Consider the following 15,694-nt stretch of genomic DNA (forward strand, 5'->3'; position numbering starts at 1 on the left):
TAGCCTCCAAAAGATCAGGAACATCCACATGTGAACCACCCTCCCCATCAGCTGTATCTGAGTCAGAACCTGTGGGGTTAGTGTAAGTGCCATCTTCATCCGACGAGGTGTCAGTGACAGCAGTGGATTGTGAGGAGACAAGCGCTCGCTTAGAGGACCCCTTGGACATAGGCGAGCGACGGTCAGACTTTTTAGTAGTCAGGGACTGGTTCAACTTCTTTATTTGAGCAGATAAATCGTCCACCCACGGCGGGTTAGCTGCAGGGACCACAAACGGTTGCACCGGCATTGGGGGTCCCATAGGGGGTGTTAGTTTATGAACTAGCATATGCAGAAGCGTGGAAAACGCGGCCCATGGCGGGTCATTATTTGTCCCCGTTGCCACCGTCCCACTGGGGGGCAAGGAGCCCCCAGAACCAGAGCCCAAAGCTGCTATATTCTCCTCATAGGTATCTGCGGCTTCAGCAACACCGGCAGTGTGTTCAGCCCCAGAACCGTTACCCTCAGAAGCAGACATGATATAACTTGCAGTATCAGGTAACACAGTACAATTTGTCAGCAGCACAATACCTCTAGCCCAAACCCCTGCGCAGTGTAGTCAGCACCAGCAGAGATAAAGGAGAGATATGGTGACTAAATCACAGAGAAAAATACGTAATACAGTATATCTTTGTGAAAATCCTATATTAGATAAAACCTGACGCACCAAGCCCCCTCAGGTTATAGAATATAGGGATAGCAAGTTGAGTGAAAGACACGAAATGGACACCACTCAGCTATCAAATGCACACACAAATAGTCACAGTTTGCACAATGCAGAGGTTATTACAGACAATAATACTGCACTGTACTAGCTTACTCAGCTATATAGTCAATAGATATAACACTACACAGTAGAACTGGAAGGTATATCACAGGGTAATTGTACTAGAAACCCCTGACTAAGTGCACTCTTTCTTAACTAACACTGACTAAAAAAGGCAGGTAGAATACTTAAGTGTTTTGTAAAGTCACAACACTGACAACCAGGCGGCTTTACATATGAGGGTTTGCCCAAGCATTCCCAGGAACAGTGAGCTGAGGGATAATGGCGGCGCAGACACTGCCAGGGAGTGAGGGAGAGACAGAGATGCAGCTCCAGGGAAGGAACATTTGCGGGAAATGGCGCCCTGGGGCTGGGGGAGGGGCTCCAGGTCTAAGGCTTATCCTCTCTGCTGGCAAAACCACCGGGTACTGCGGGCTACTTGTAAAAAGGTTTAGAGAGAAAACCTGACCTGCACCCATGCCCTGGTGATCTAGTGGGATTGCCTGTACTGCCACAGTGTCCACCGCCAGCGCGCGCGGCCTGCCTCCCACCGGCCGCGCGGGATCGAGATAAAGTGCGACCCACTTACCTCCTCCCGAAGTGCAGCCACGCGATCCCAGAGAGCCCCAGCCGTGTGTGACTAACTTGGAAGAAAACCGGAGCCTCCTGCTGTAGGTACCCGGCAACCAGGGCACGGGAGTGTACAGCGTCGCTGGGGGAGAGATGGAGCTGCAGCAGGCAATGTCTACTGACATCCAACACATTTTGTGCCTCTGCTGCAGCCCTTGTAGTCTTCTTTTTTCCTCAGAAAAAGCTTTTTCTAGAGCTGCTGTGAGCAGCTCTTCCTGTTACATGCTTGCACTGCAAGCACCAACTACAAACTGGGCTCCTGTGCAGGGAGGCGGGGTGATATAGGAGGCGGCGCTATGCATCTTGGGAAGAAGGTCAAAGCTTTTGAGCCTGTTGGTGCTTCGGATCAAGATCCTACTCTACACCCAATGTCTATCCTTGTGGAGCCCAGTGTACCCTGCAGCAGAAATACAGTGCTTTCAAATTCTCAGCTCTTCCTCCTGTTCATCCCAATAGCACAGAGGTAAAGCATACTGCTTGACATTTATTGCATAGATCACCCCCTCCAACTTGACAGACATGTATTGCAAATCTAATCCCCATTTTTAGACTTTATTACGCAGAGATCCCCCCAGTTACTAACAATATATTGCACAGAATTTCCCCCCAATTGATTGAAACATGACTCATGCAGAATATGTAAAAACGTGCAATTTGTGTCCGTACACAGAGATCCATCTGACTTAGCTCCATTGAAGGAATAATTATTTACGCTATTTTTCTTATTTTTCATTAAGTCCATTCAGCTGTGTTTCCTGTGCAACTCTGAGATGCCTGCTAAGTTTAATATCATAGCTGTTACATTATTTCCAGCATTTTGCCAATGGCTTTAATATAGAATTATGTGTATTTTACTTCCAAACAAGTCGATTTAAATGAATTTGCATATTTATATATAGTAGAAGAAATATCATGCTTTTAAGAGCTAGGTCCCATGACACAACAATATTATAAGTAAGTTTGCTTGTCACTAAATGTAATGGAATTGTTCACATAAAAATATGATGCTCACAAGAGTTGAAAAGGGTTTGCAGAATTATCATGGGGGCACAAGTTTGTTTTATAATTTTCACCATACTTACCTACTCTCCCGGAAGCTGCGGGAGGCTCACGTTTTTTGGGGTAGCCCCCCGCACCCTCGGAAGAGTGGGCATGTCTCCTGCATCCTGCTCGCACCCTAGTGATGCGAGCAGGATGGAGAGATAACCTCCCGCATTCGCGGGTCCGTCGGGTGGAGAAGGGGTTAAAATGACGCTAAATACGTCATTTTAGCCCCACCCCCTTCCCGCGGACCCGCGAATCGCGGCATTTCCCGATGTGGGGGCGGGGCTTAGTGATGTCACAGCCCCCCCCGCCCCCCGAAGGCACCTGCAGCGTCTCCTCTCCGGGCTTCTCCCAGAGAGGAGAAAAACAATGTAGGTAAGTATGATTTTCACCCCTTATTTAAATTTGGGTTCCACATTCTGTAAAACGTTTATAAAATACAATCGTCCCTACTCTTGTTGTCTGTGCAGCACTGGGGTGAACCTGCCCAAAGAAGGTATAACAAAGTCCATATGAGTCGATCATGTGCTAACTAACATGGGCAGACTCAGAGCCGGTCCTAGCCAATTTGATGCCCTAGGCAAAGTTTTGTCTGGTGCCCCCTAGCACCGCTACTAGTTCTGCATCTGACCCAGCAACACTCGGGCAGTGCGGCTCACCGGGGGGTTACCCTTTGGGACAGTTCACCTCTGCATAATGCCACACAGTAATGCCCATAATACACATAATTCCACACAGAAATGCACCTTACACATATGCCCCACATTAGTAATGCCCATAGTACACATAATTCCACACAGCAATTCACCTTACACATGTCCCACATTAGTAATGCCCATAATACACATAATTCCACACAGTAATGCACCTTACACATATGCCCCACATTAGTAATGCCCATAATACACATAATGCCACACAGTAATGCACCTTACACATATGCCCCACATTAGTAATGCCCATAATACACATAATTCCACAAAGTAATGCACCTGACACATATGGCCCACATTAGTAATGCCCATAATACACATAATGCCACACAGTAATGCATCGGACACATATGCCCCACATTAGTAATGCCCATAATACACATAATTCCACACAATAATTCACCTGACACATATGCTCCACATTAGTAATGCTATTAGCTTTTTTTTATAAAACTTATGACTGCGTTTTGTGAGATGGGGGTGGCAGGATGGGTGGGTGCGTGCTTGCGCTCGCACCCATTAAAGGGGCACCCATACAAGGGATGTGACCTCACAGGGTATGCCATCCTTTGCAAGCCTCACCCTTTATCTTCGCTTGCTCATTGGAAACAGATAGCAGCAATGGCCAGATACTGCCACACTTGCTGGTTATACAAAAAGACCAGTATCAAACATGTAGCAACTGTCCATTCTCTTCACTATTCAGTGTGTTTGCTGGTGTCTGCTACTCTAGGCAACTGCATGCCCTTTATTTTATACTGTTGGAGTGATATACTCTGCCCTCCAGTCTCACGTGTCCGAAAGTCACGTTGCACTGTTTCATATAAAAATAGCGCAATGCAACTTATTGACCACGTTACAGTACTGGATGGCAGGGGAATTTTACGGCATGGACTGACGAGGAAATAAAGTGTGGCGAGAACACTGCCCATGTTATGTCCCTGCAGACACCTGGGGTTTGCACAGGGATAAGGGACACACACAGGATGGCAGGGTTCCCTTCCCCCATATGCACAAGCAGTATAGGTGATGTCAGATTTATGTGAAGCAGTCTTCAAAAATACACGTGGTATCATAAGGAGCCATCCAGTAATAACCTTATATAGTCAGTGAAAACGTCACTTGTCCAGGAATTGCAGTTACCAGGCTTCTGCTGTGTATCACAAGTTAAGGGCATTCAAGCATGTCGGAGGGAGTTTAAGGAACTTTAAGGGACAGTGTGCATTCTATTTGACAAATGTAAACAGCAGTGTATACAAGTACTGATTGAATATATTTGGAAAGCAACAGTTAGTTTGCAGACTGTCCCTCCCAGCATGAGGAACTTTAAGGGACAGTGGGGGTGATTCAGAGTTGTTAGCTCGCTAGCTGCTTTTAGCAGCATTGCACACGCTAAGCCGCCGCCCTCTGGGAGTGTATCTTAGCTTAGCAGAAGTGCGAACGAAAGATTAGCAGAATTGCGAATAGAAATTTCTTAGCAGTTTCTGAGTAGCTCCAGAATTACTCAGCCATTGCGACCAGCTCAGTCCTTTTCGTTCCTGGTTTGACGTCACACACACACCCAGCGGTTTGCCCAACCACTCCCCCGTTTCTCCAGCCACTCCTGCGTTTTGCAACTCGAACGCCTGCGTTTTTCCGCACACTCCCATAAAACGGCCAGTTTCCGCCCAGAAACACCCAATTCCTGTCAATCACACTACGATCAGCACAGCGATGAAAAAGCTTTGTTATGCCGTGAGTAAAATACCTAACTTTTGTGTAAAATAACTAAGTGCATGCGCTCTGCGAACCTTGCGCATGTGCAGTAAGCGACTAATCGCAGTATAGCGAAAATTGGCAACGAGCGAACAACTCGGGATGACCCCCAGTGTGCATTCTATTTGACAAATGTAAACAACAATGTATACAAGTACTGATTGATTACATTTGGAAAGTAACAGTTTGTTTGCAGACTGTCCCTCCCAGCATGAGATACTGCAGGGACATGCTTGGATGCCCTAGGCAAATGCCTAGCCTGCCTATAGCTAAGGCCGGCTCTGGCAGACTAGATGGCCCAAGTGGTGCTTATCTGTCATCAAATTCTATGTCAAATTCTATGTCAAATTCTATAATGTGTTTTTCCCTTATTGACCAGGTTTTCCATTCTGCTGTATGATCTCGACTGATCCTGCAATTCGCCTGTGAGTAACTGATGCCTTTAAATTGTTTACATTAAAAAATCTTACCATTCAAGGTAGTCAACTACAGCAGCAAATATTTGCTAAAAAGAAGGGTCACATGATCAGCTCACATATAGGAATGGGTGGTCTTCTGTATGCCGGCGCGCGGGCTCCCGGCGCTCAGTATACCGGCGCCGGGAGCCCGACAGCCGGCATACCGACACTTATTTTCCCTCGTGGGGTCCACGACCCCCATAGAGGGAGAATAAAATAGTGTGGCGCGCCCGTAGCGTGGCGAGCGCAGCGAACCCGCAAGGGGCTCATTTGCGCTCGCCACACTGTCTGTAAGCCGGCGGTCGGCCTCCCGGCGCCGGTATGCTGGTCGCCGGGAGCCCGACCGCCGGCCAGCCGTAGTAACCCATAGGAATTACCTACTCTTCAAAGCATATGTTTTGTCTTTTGCATCTTTACTGTTTTTAGTTGCAGATACCTTAAACTCTTTGGGACATAAACCTAACAATACAAAAGCAGATGCAATTCTTTTGGGTACACACTATGTACTTGTTGGGAACACGTTATGCATTTACAAATGACACAATCTCGTCAACTATTTCCCTTGAACTCCCGGACAAACTATATAGGGGACTATTCAGACCCTAATGCAGCAGCGCTTCTGTATGCAGCAGTTGCATTCAGGGAATCTGCGCATGTGCACTATATGTGGCGTACTGCCTGCCAGCGCAGACAGGTTGTGCTAGCAGGGGTCGACCTTAAAAACTGAAGATGGGAGTGTCCAGGTAGTGACGTCTACATCAGGCAGAATTGAAGGAGAAATCAGACGATTTTATATAGTGCGCACACACCACAATTTTAAAAAATTCATTCACAATATCAACAAATTGACAAGCGTGAAGAGCCAACCAAACAACCGCAAAATCATTCACGGAAACGCGCATATAGTGCATGCTCTTTATGATGTGGCTGATTTATCGCCCCAATTCGCTTCAAAACTAGAATTTGGGCGATAAATCGTATAGGGTATACCTAGCTTTAGAATCAGCTGAAGGGAAATGTAACAGAATGTAAAATAATGTACAGAAGGCTTTCCACAAATGTACAATAAATTGAAAGAGTCTATCAGAAACAATGTTCTACGGTAGCCAATGAATTCTGCAACTAAGCTGAATGAATAAATAAGCCAGGACCTTTGCAGAGGGCAATGTGGTTAGAGCTATAAAATGAGCAATCTTGCTAAAAGAATCAGTGTTAACACACATGATATTTCAACCCGGAGAAAATGGCAGCTCAGCAATACAATAAACTGACCAATGGGACAAGGGTCTCTTCGTAATGATGAAATATTGCAAGAAACAACGAAATCTATACGATTTTCACAACTTTGGAAATACCAGGATGACTACTGAGTTTCATGAACTTCCATGCAGTGGCGTCATGAGGGGGGTGCGGGGGGTGCGGCCCGCACCCAGGTGTCACCCTTCAATAGGGTGACACCAAAAAGAGCTGTACACCCGCCTGGCCTGACTACTTTCACCGCCGTGGCGTCGCCGGGTCTGTACTGCCGCAATCAATAGATGCCGGGTGCAGTATGTCACTCACCGTGACGTCAGCACGCACGCCGGCACCGCAGGGCAGGCCATTCGGGGGGGGGGGGTAGACCGTAGATGTATTATTCTGGGAGGGAGAATGGGAGTCCAGTGTATGGTGCCCACGTGGGGTGCGCCCGGCTCCTGTCTTTGCAGCTAGCGGGTACCTGGGCCGGCTCTCATCCCTGCCTGCCACCGCCGGAGCACCGCCGGGCGCGCACGGGAGATGCGCCTGGATCTCGTCACTGGCGCTGAAGGAGCACCGCCGGGCGCTTGGTTCCTGTACCTGCCGCCGCTGGAGCTGGTAGGCTTTAAAATGAAATGACAGTCTGTCCAGTATGTTTCTCTCCAACCCTGTGTCCCCAGTCTGTCCCCATCCCACTCTGCATCCTCTCCCACCCGGCGTCCCAATCTCTCCCACTCTGCATCCTCTCCCACCCAGCGTCCAAACCTCTCCCACTCTGCATCCTCTCCCACCCAGCGTCCCAGTCCCCAGCATGTCCCCCTCCCACTCTGCGTCCTCTCCCACCCAGATCCCAGTCCCCAGCATGTCCCCTCCCACTCTGCGTCCTCTCCCACCCAGCGTCCCAGTCCCCAGCATGTCCCCCTCCCACTCTGCGTCCTCTCTCACCCAGCGTCCCAGTCCCCAGCATGTCCCCCTCCCACTCTGCATCCTCTCCCACCCAGCGTCCCAGTCCCCAGCATGTCCACCTCCCACTCTGCGTCCTCTCCCACCAAGCGTCCCAGTCCCCAGCATGTCCCCCTCCCACTCTGCGTCCTCTCCAACCCAGCGTCCCAGTCCCCAGCATGTCCCCCTCCCACTCTGCGTCTTCTCCCACCCAGCGTCCCAGTCCCCAGCATGTCCCCCTCCCACTCTGCGTCCTCTCCCACCCAGCCTCCCAGTCCCCAGCATGTCCCCCTCCCACTCTGCGTCCTCTCCCACCCAGCATGTCCCCCTCCCACCCAGCATCCCAGTCCCCAGTATGTCCCCCTCCCATTCTGCGTCCTCTCCCACTCAGTATCTCCCCCTTCCTCTGTCCCTCTATCCATTATGTCCTTCTCCCACCCTGCATCCCCCTCTCACCCAATGCCCCCGACCTCCTCAGTCCCTTCCTCCACCATGTGTCCTCCCTCTCACCCAGTGCCTCTTAAGGATACCCCCCTTCTGATTTGCCACACCCCTTTTTCGGTGTCTGCCACAGTACCCTCTTCGAGTGGACACTACCCCTTTCAATTTTCCATACCCCCTCTTCAAAATTCCTTCTTCGATCACCGTATGTGTGTGTGTGTGTTTATATGTATGTATGTATATATATATATATATATATATATATACATATGCACGCACGCGGAGGTCCATGGGGGGTGACATCATGAGTTACCACACCGGGTGACACCAACCCTAGTGACGCCTCTGCTTCCATGAGCATAGCTTGTGTGAGGGTGTCAGGAAAGGTGTAATATCTTCAGCATTATTTATGTTTGTTGTATGCACTTATTCTACTTGGTTTGAGCCTCTCAGGCTTCCATTGAAGCTTCCCAAAGCACAGAGGATAGAAAATAGTACAGGTCTTTCATTGTAGAATTCTTATGGTCACTTCAAGAGATGCTGCTTTATTCTACCCTTTGCAGCAGCACAAATGGTAAGAATTCCCACCACTGTGCTACCACTATGGCCGTCATTCCGAGTTGTTCGCTCGTTCTTTTTCATCGCATCGCATCGATTTTCCGCAAACTGCGCATGCGCAATGTTTGCACTGCGGCTGCGCCGAGTAAATTTGTGAAGAAGTTTGGTATTTTACTCACGGCATTACAAGGTTTTTTCTTCGTTCTGGTGATCGTTGTGTGATTGACAGGAAGTGGGTGTTTCTGGGCGGAAACTGGCCGTTTTATGGGAGTGTGTGAAAAAACGCTGCCGTTTCTGGGAAAAACGCAGGAGTGGCTGGAGAAACGGGGGAGTGTCTGGGCGAACGCTGGGTGTGTTTGTGACGTCAAACCAGGAACGAAACTGACTGAACTGATCGCAGTGGCAGAGTAAGTGTCGAGCTACTCAGAAACTGCTTAGAAATTTCTATTCGCAATTTTGAGAATCTTTCGTTCGCAATTTTGCTAAGCTAAGATTCACTCCCAGTAGGCGGCGGCTTAGCGTGGCAATGCTGCTAAAAGCAGCTTGCGAGCGAACAACTCGGAATGAGGGCCTATATCTGCTGACAGTGCTAGATTTGTGTGTTAATAGTCAGTACATTATGTATACAGGGGGTCATTCCGACCCATTCGCACGCTGCGGTTCATTGCAGCGGTGCGAATGGGTTGGAATTGTGCATGCACGGCGGCCGCATTGCGCAGGCGTGTCATTGCCCGGCGACCGCAAGAAGATTGACAGAAGGAAGGCGTTCTGGGGGAACCAACTCACCGTTTTCTGGGCATGGAGATCCGAACGCAGGCGTGTCCAGGCGTTTGGAGGGCGGATGTCGGACGTCAAATCCGGGACCTTCATCGCTGGATCGAACGCACGGGGTAAGTAACTGCAGGGCTAGTCTACTTCTGCACAATTTTTTTTACCATAGCAGGGCTGCACAAGCGATCGCAGCCCTGCTATGATAAAATACACTCCCCCATAGGCAGTGTCTAGTTGATCGCATGAGCAGCAAAAAGTTGTTACGTGCGATCAACTCGGAATGACCCCCACTGTGCAGTATTTTATGTTGTTTGCCATATGTCATAGTGTACATATTGCATGTCTCTATGTTTGCATTTCATGAAGAACATATTGTATTTCTATCCCATTGCTTTTTGTATTACAATTTTAACAATTCATTCAATTCTCTTAATGAATCATAGATTCTCACCTCTAGATTGGATTTATTGAAAAGTAGGAGAGGTTATGATGCCTGTAAACCTGTACTCAGGCGATAGGGACATTTACAGTGAGGACAGTACAAAAGGTATGTATCAGGAGGTTCAATAAGCAGATCTTGAGTCAGGGTTGCTATGACAAGAGTAGGAGAAACAATATGAATATGTGTAGTGTCACTGGGGCTAATTCAGAGTTGATCTCAGCAGCAAATTTGTTAGCAGTTGGGCAAAACCATGGGGGTCATTCCGACCCGATCGCTCGCTGCAGTCTGTCGCAGTGATCGGGTCGGAACTGCGCATGCGCCGGCGCTGCAGTGCGCCGGCGCATGGCAGCTTTCGTTACCTAGTGATCGCCTCTGAGACAGAAGCGGTCGCTAGGCGGGAGGGGGCTGAACGGCGGTGTTAAGCCGCAGTTTAGGGGGAGCGGTCTGGCCAACGCAGGCGTAGCCGGACCATTGGGGGGGTGGGCTGCGGCGGTGCGGCCAGCGGGAGCGACGAGCAACTCCCGGCCAGCCGCAGGAGCTGTGCTGGCCGGGAGTTACTCCTCAAATACAAAGGCATCGCCTCTGTGCGATGCTTTTGTATTTGTGCGGGGGGGGGCGGCACTGGCATGCGGGCCGGACTAGCCCTGTGTTGGGCATCCCCCCGCATGTCTGAGTTAACGATTGTAGCTGTGCTAAATTTAGCACAGCTACGATCAACTCGGAATGACCCCCCATGTGCACTGCAGGGGGGGGGGGGGCAGATATAACATGTGCAGAGAGAGTTAGATTTGGGTGGGGTGTGTTCAAACTGAAATCTAAATTGCAGTGTAAAAATAAAGCAGCCAGTATTTACCCTGCACAGAAACAAAATAACCCACCCAAATCTAACTCTCTCTGCAAATGTTTTATCTGCCTCCCCTGCAGTGCACATGGTTTTGCCCATCTGCTAACAAATTTACTGCTACGATCAACTCTGAATTACCACCATTGTGTATATGGAGAAGGAACCTGGCTAAAAGGAATAAAGGGAAAGAATAAAGACCATCCTGTTTGTCTGGAATTAAGCCTTTTTGCTGTAATGATTCTTATGGTTCATATTGTATAACCACTGCACAGACTTTCCACCACCATAGTGATGGGAGGTACACACGCAAAAACACACTGATGATGTGGACTAGTAGCAGAGCGGAAACAGACACAGGGGCAATTACATTTGTAGATGCATATAGCACTGTACATGGGTGAATATAAGCTTTTTTTTTCTGTGAACTGAGTTTTGTAGCAACTTATGATGTTCTCCAACAGTCCAACTCTGTAGCGAGTCCTGTATGTTCACTGATGAATCTCACAGAAATATATACAAAGGGCAGTGCATAATGGCCCTCATTCCGAGTTGTTCGCTCGCTAGCAGATTTTAGCAGCATTGCACACGCTAGGCCGCCGCACTCTGGGAGTGTATCTTAGCTTAGCAGAATTGCAAACGAAAGATTAGCAGAATTGCGAATAAATAATTCTTAGCAGTTTCTGAGTAGCTCGAGATTTACTCCTACACTGCGATCAGCTCAGAACGTTTCGTTTCTGGTTTGACGTCACAAACACGCCCTGCGTTCGGCCAGCCACTCCCCCATTTCTCCAGACACTCCTGCGTTTTTCCCTGACACGCCTGCGTTTTTTAGCCAACGCCGGGAAAACGCTGAGTTGCCGCCCAGAAACGCCCCTTTCCTGTCAATCATTTACCGAACTCCAGTGCGACTGAAATGCGCCGCAGACGCTACAGCAAAACAGCTACGTTTTTAGTAAAATAACTAAGTGCATGCGCTCTGCGTACCATGGGCATGCGCAGTTAGCAACTAATCGCAGTATAACGAAAATCTGCAACGAGCGAACAACTCGGAATGACCCCCAATGACTTGTAAGCAAATAACAAATATGCCTGTGATTGATGTAGATATGTATCCAACCATTCTGTATCCAGCAACTGAAGTGGAATTCCTTAAACAAACTAACATAAACATTCATTATAGACTGTAAAAGAGAAATCACTGTGAAATGTATCATATATGGTAAATTATCAGCAATACAGACTTTCTCCAGGCTCCCCTACCATTGTTCTCTGTGAATGAACCATGATTATATATGACTTGTTTAACACTCTTGATATAACATCACTGCACATAGCTTTGTAAGGCCACATGGAAGCAGGATGACTTAGACATTAAACACGCTTAAGGATTCTGAGTGGCACGTAAAGTGTTCAGATAATTGGATGGATCTCTGCTGAGGCTCACCTCTGATAAGCCTGCAATCCTGTCCACATGCTCACCGGATGCTTCTTCTATGTATGGACATACTGTTGCTGACCATTTGTAACCCAGTAATGCCCATTCAACCGAGATGTACAAAATTCAGATTCGCTCATAAATGCTTTAAGTTGTGGCAACGGTGCATGCGTAGATTGTCAAAACCTGCAAGATCCAACTATATTTGGAATTGCATGTACTGTAGCCAGAGCCGGCCATAGGCATAGGCAAACTAGGCAATTGCCTCAGGCATTTGATATGCCTAGGGGCACCAGCAGCTTCTGCTGATTAAAATGATATGCGGCATGCCTATATTCTGTGTGTAGCATTTCATATGCAGATACAGCCACAGTCTCACAGTATATAGGCATGCTGCATATCATTTTAATCAGCAGAAGCTGCTTGTGCATCCTAGCCACATAGGGGTGGTGGTGCTGGGAAAGAGGTGAAAGGTCCGAGGCGGAACCAGCGGTGGTGCTAGGGGGCACCAGCCAAAATCTTGCCTAGGGCATCATATTGGTTAGGGCCGGCTCTGACTGTAGCTCTGAATCAGGCCCTCTGCTTCATAACTAGTATGAGAAGATCACTACAGGGCCTAAAGTATATGTCATTGGGGGCCGGATACTTAACTATACTTAACTTCCGGAGAATTTCCGCATGTATAATGGCCCATAATGGATGATGAATAGGCTCTTAAGAGTGATTCATTTGAACTTCTTTGGAACTGACTCAACTTAAAAAATAGGATTTTAATACCTACCGGTAAATCCTTTTCTCTTAGTCCGTAGAGGATGCTGGGGATGCTTCAAGAACCATGGGGGCAGGGGGGGGGGGGGTATAGACGGGATCCGCAGGAGACATGGGCACTTTAAGACTTTAAATGGGTGTGAACTGGCTCCTCCCTCTATGCCCCTCCTCCAGACTCCAGTTATAGGAACTGTGCCCAGGGAGATGGACATTTCGAGGAAAAGGATTTATTGTTAAACTAAGGGTGAGATACATACCAGCTCACACCACAAACACGCCGTACAACATGGCATTAAACAGAAGTCCAGTCAACGGCATGAACAAAATCAGCAACAGGCGGACCATAACTGAAACACAACCTTTGTGTAACACAAGCAATAACTATGAAAACAAGTACTGCAGATAGTGTCCGCACAGGGACGGGCGCCCAGCATCCTCTATGGACTAAGAGAAAAGGATTTACCGGTAGGTATTAAAATCCTATTTTCTCATACGTCCTAGAGGATGCTGGGGATGCTTCAAGAACCATGGGGTTTATACCAAAGCTCTAGAACGGGCGGGAGAGTGCGGATGACTCTGCAGCACCGATTGACCAAACAAGAGGTCCTCCTCAGCCAGGGTATCAAACTTGTAAAACTTCGCAAAGGTGTTTGATCCCGACCAAGTAGCAGCTCGGCAAAGCTGTAATGCAGAGACCCCTCGGGCAGCCGCCCAGGATGAGCCCACCTTTCTGGTAGAATGGGCTTTCACCGATTTCGGTAACGGCAATCCTGCCATAGACTGAGCCTGCTGAATCGTATTACAGATCCAGCGTGCAATAGTCTGCTTAGAAGCAGGAGCCCCAATCTTGTTGGGAGCCCGCAGGGCAAACAGAGCCTCTGTTTTCCTAATCTGAGCCGTTCTGGCGACATAAATTTTCAAAGCTCTGACCACATCGAGGGACTTCGACTCCGCCAAGGCGTCAGTAGCCACTGGCACCACAATAGGCTGGTTTACGTGAAACGATGAAACCACTTTTTGCAGAAATTGCTGACGAGTTCTCATCTCCGCTCTATCTGCATGGAAGATCAAATAGGGGCTTTTGTGAGACAAAGCCGCCAATTCAGACACCCGCCTTGCGGATGCCAAGGCCAATAGCATGACCACTTTCCAAGTAAGAATTTCAACTCAACCTTACGCAAAGGTTCAAACCAATGAGATTGTAGGAACTGCAACACCACATTAAGATCCCATGTTGCCACTGGGAGCACAAAGGGAGTTTGGATGTGCAGCACGCCCTTCACGAAGGTCTGAACTTCTGGAAGGGAGGCCAATTCTTTCTGAAAGAAAATAGATAAGGCCGAAATTTGTACTTTAATGGAGCCTAACTTTAGGCCCGCATCCACACCTGCTTGCAAAAAATGGAGCTAACGCCCCAGCTGAAATTGTTCCGTAGGAGCCTTCTTGGATTCATACCAAGGCACATATTTTCTCCAAAAACTGTGGCAATGCTTTGCCGTTACTTCTTTTCTAGCCTGAAGTAGTGTGGGAATGACTTCACTGGGAATACCCTTTCGGGCTAGGATTTGGCGTTCAACCGCCATGCCGTCAAACGCAGCCGCGGTAAGTCTTGATACACGCACGGTCCTTGCTGTAACAGGTAGAGGAAGAGGCCAGGGATCTTCTATGAGTAATTCTTGAAGATCTGGATACCAAGCCCTCCTTGGCCAGTCCGGAACAATGAGGATCGCCTAAACCTTTGTTCTTCTTATGATCTTTATCACTTTCGTAATGAGTGGAAGTGGAGGGAACACATAGACCGACTAAAACACCCACGGTGTCACCAGGGCGTCCACCGCTATTGCTTGAGGGTCCCTTGACCTGGAACAATATCTCTGAAGTTTCTTGTTTAGGCGGGACGCCATCATGTCTATTTGAGGAATTCCCCAACGACTTGCCACTTCTGCAAAAACCTCTTGATGAAGACCCCACTCTCCTGGATGGAGATCGTGTCTGCTGAGGAAGTCTGCTTCCCAGTTGTCCACTCCTGGAATGAATACTGCTGACAGAGCGCTTGCATGTCTTTCCGCCCAGCGAAGAACTTTCGTGACCTCGGCCATCGCCGCTCTGCTCTTTGTTCCGCCTTGGTGGTATATGTACGCCACTGCTGTTATGTTGTCTGACTGAATCAAGACTGGCAGACCGCGAAGAAGATGTTCCGCTTGCAAAATGCCGTTGTAAATGGCCCTTAATTCCAGAATGTTTATGTGCAGACAAGCTTCTTGGCTTGACCATTTTCCCTGAAAGTTTCTCCCCTGTGTGACTGCTCCCCAGCCTCAGAGACTTGCATCTGTGGTTACCAGGATCCAATCCTGAATCCCGAACCTGCGTCCCTCCAGAAGGTGAGAACTGTGCAGTCACCACAGGAGGGAGATCCTGGTCCTAGAAGATAGGATTATTTTCCGGTGCATGTCCAGGTGAGACCCGGACCACTTGTCCAACAGGTCCCATTGAAACACCCTGGCATGGAACCTGCCATACGGAATGGCCTCGTAGGCCGCCACCATCTTCCCCAGTAACCGAGTGCATTGAAGAACTGACACTTTTGCCGGTTTCAGAATCTGTTTTACCATATTCTGTATTTCCAGAGCCTTTTCCACTGGAAGAAAAACTATCTGTAATTCTGTATCCACAATCATACCCAGGAACGACAGCTGTGTCGTCGGAGCCAACTGTGATTTTGGCAAGTTTAGGAGCCAACCATGTTGTTGCAGAATCGTCAGTGAGAGCGCAACATTTTTCAGCAATTGCTCCCTGGATCTCGCCTTTATGAGGAGATCGTCCAAGTACGGGATAATTGTAATTCCCTGCGC

General features: G+C 48.5%; 1 protein-coding gene across 4 annotated transcripts in view; it reads right to left on the bottom strand.

Moving 5' to 3' along the window:
- Nucleotides 1-15,694, bottom strand: part of FAM184A (family with sequence similarity 184 member A) — a 500,388-nt gene that overhangs the window by 291,452 nt on the left and 193,242 nt on the right. The gene's annotated exons all lie outside the window — the stretch shown is intronic.

This window comes from Pseudophryne corroboree, chromosome 4, assembly GCF_028390025.1.
Source record: "Pseudophryne corroboree isolate aPseCor3 chromosome 4, aPseCor3.hap2, whole genome shotgun sequence".
Taxonomy (NCBI): domain Eukaryota; kingdom Metazoa; phylum Chordata; class Amphibia; order Anura; family Myobatrachidae; genus Pseudophryne; species Pseudophryne corroboree.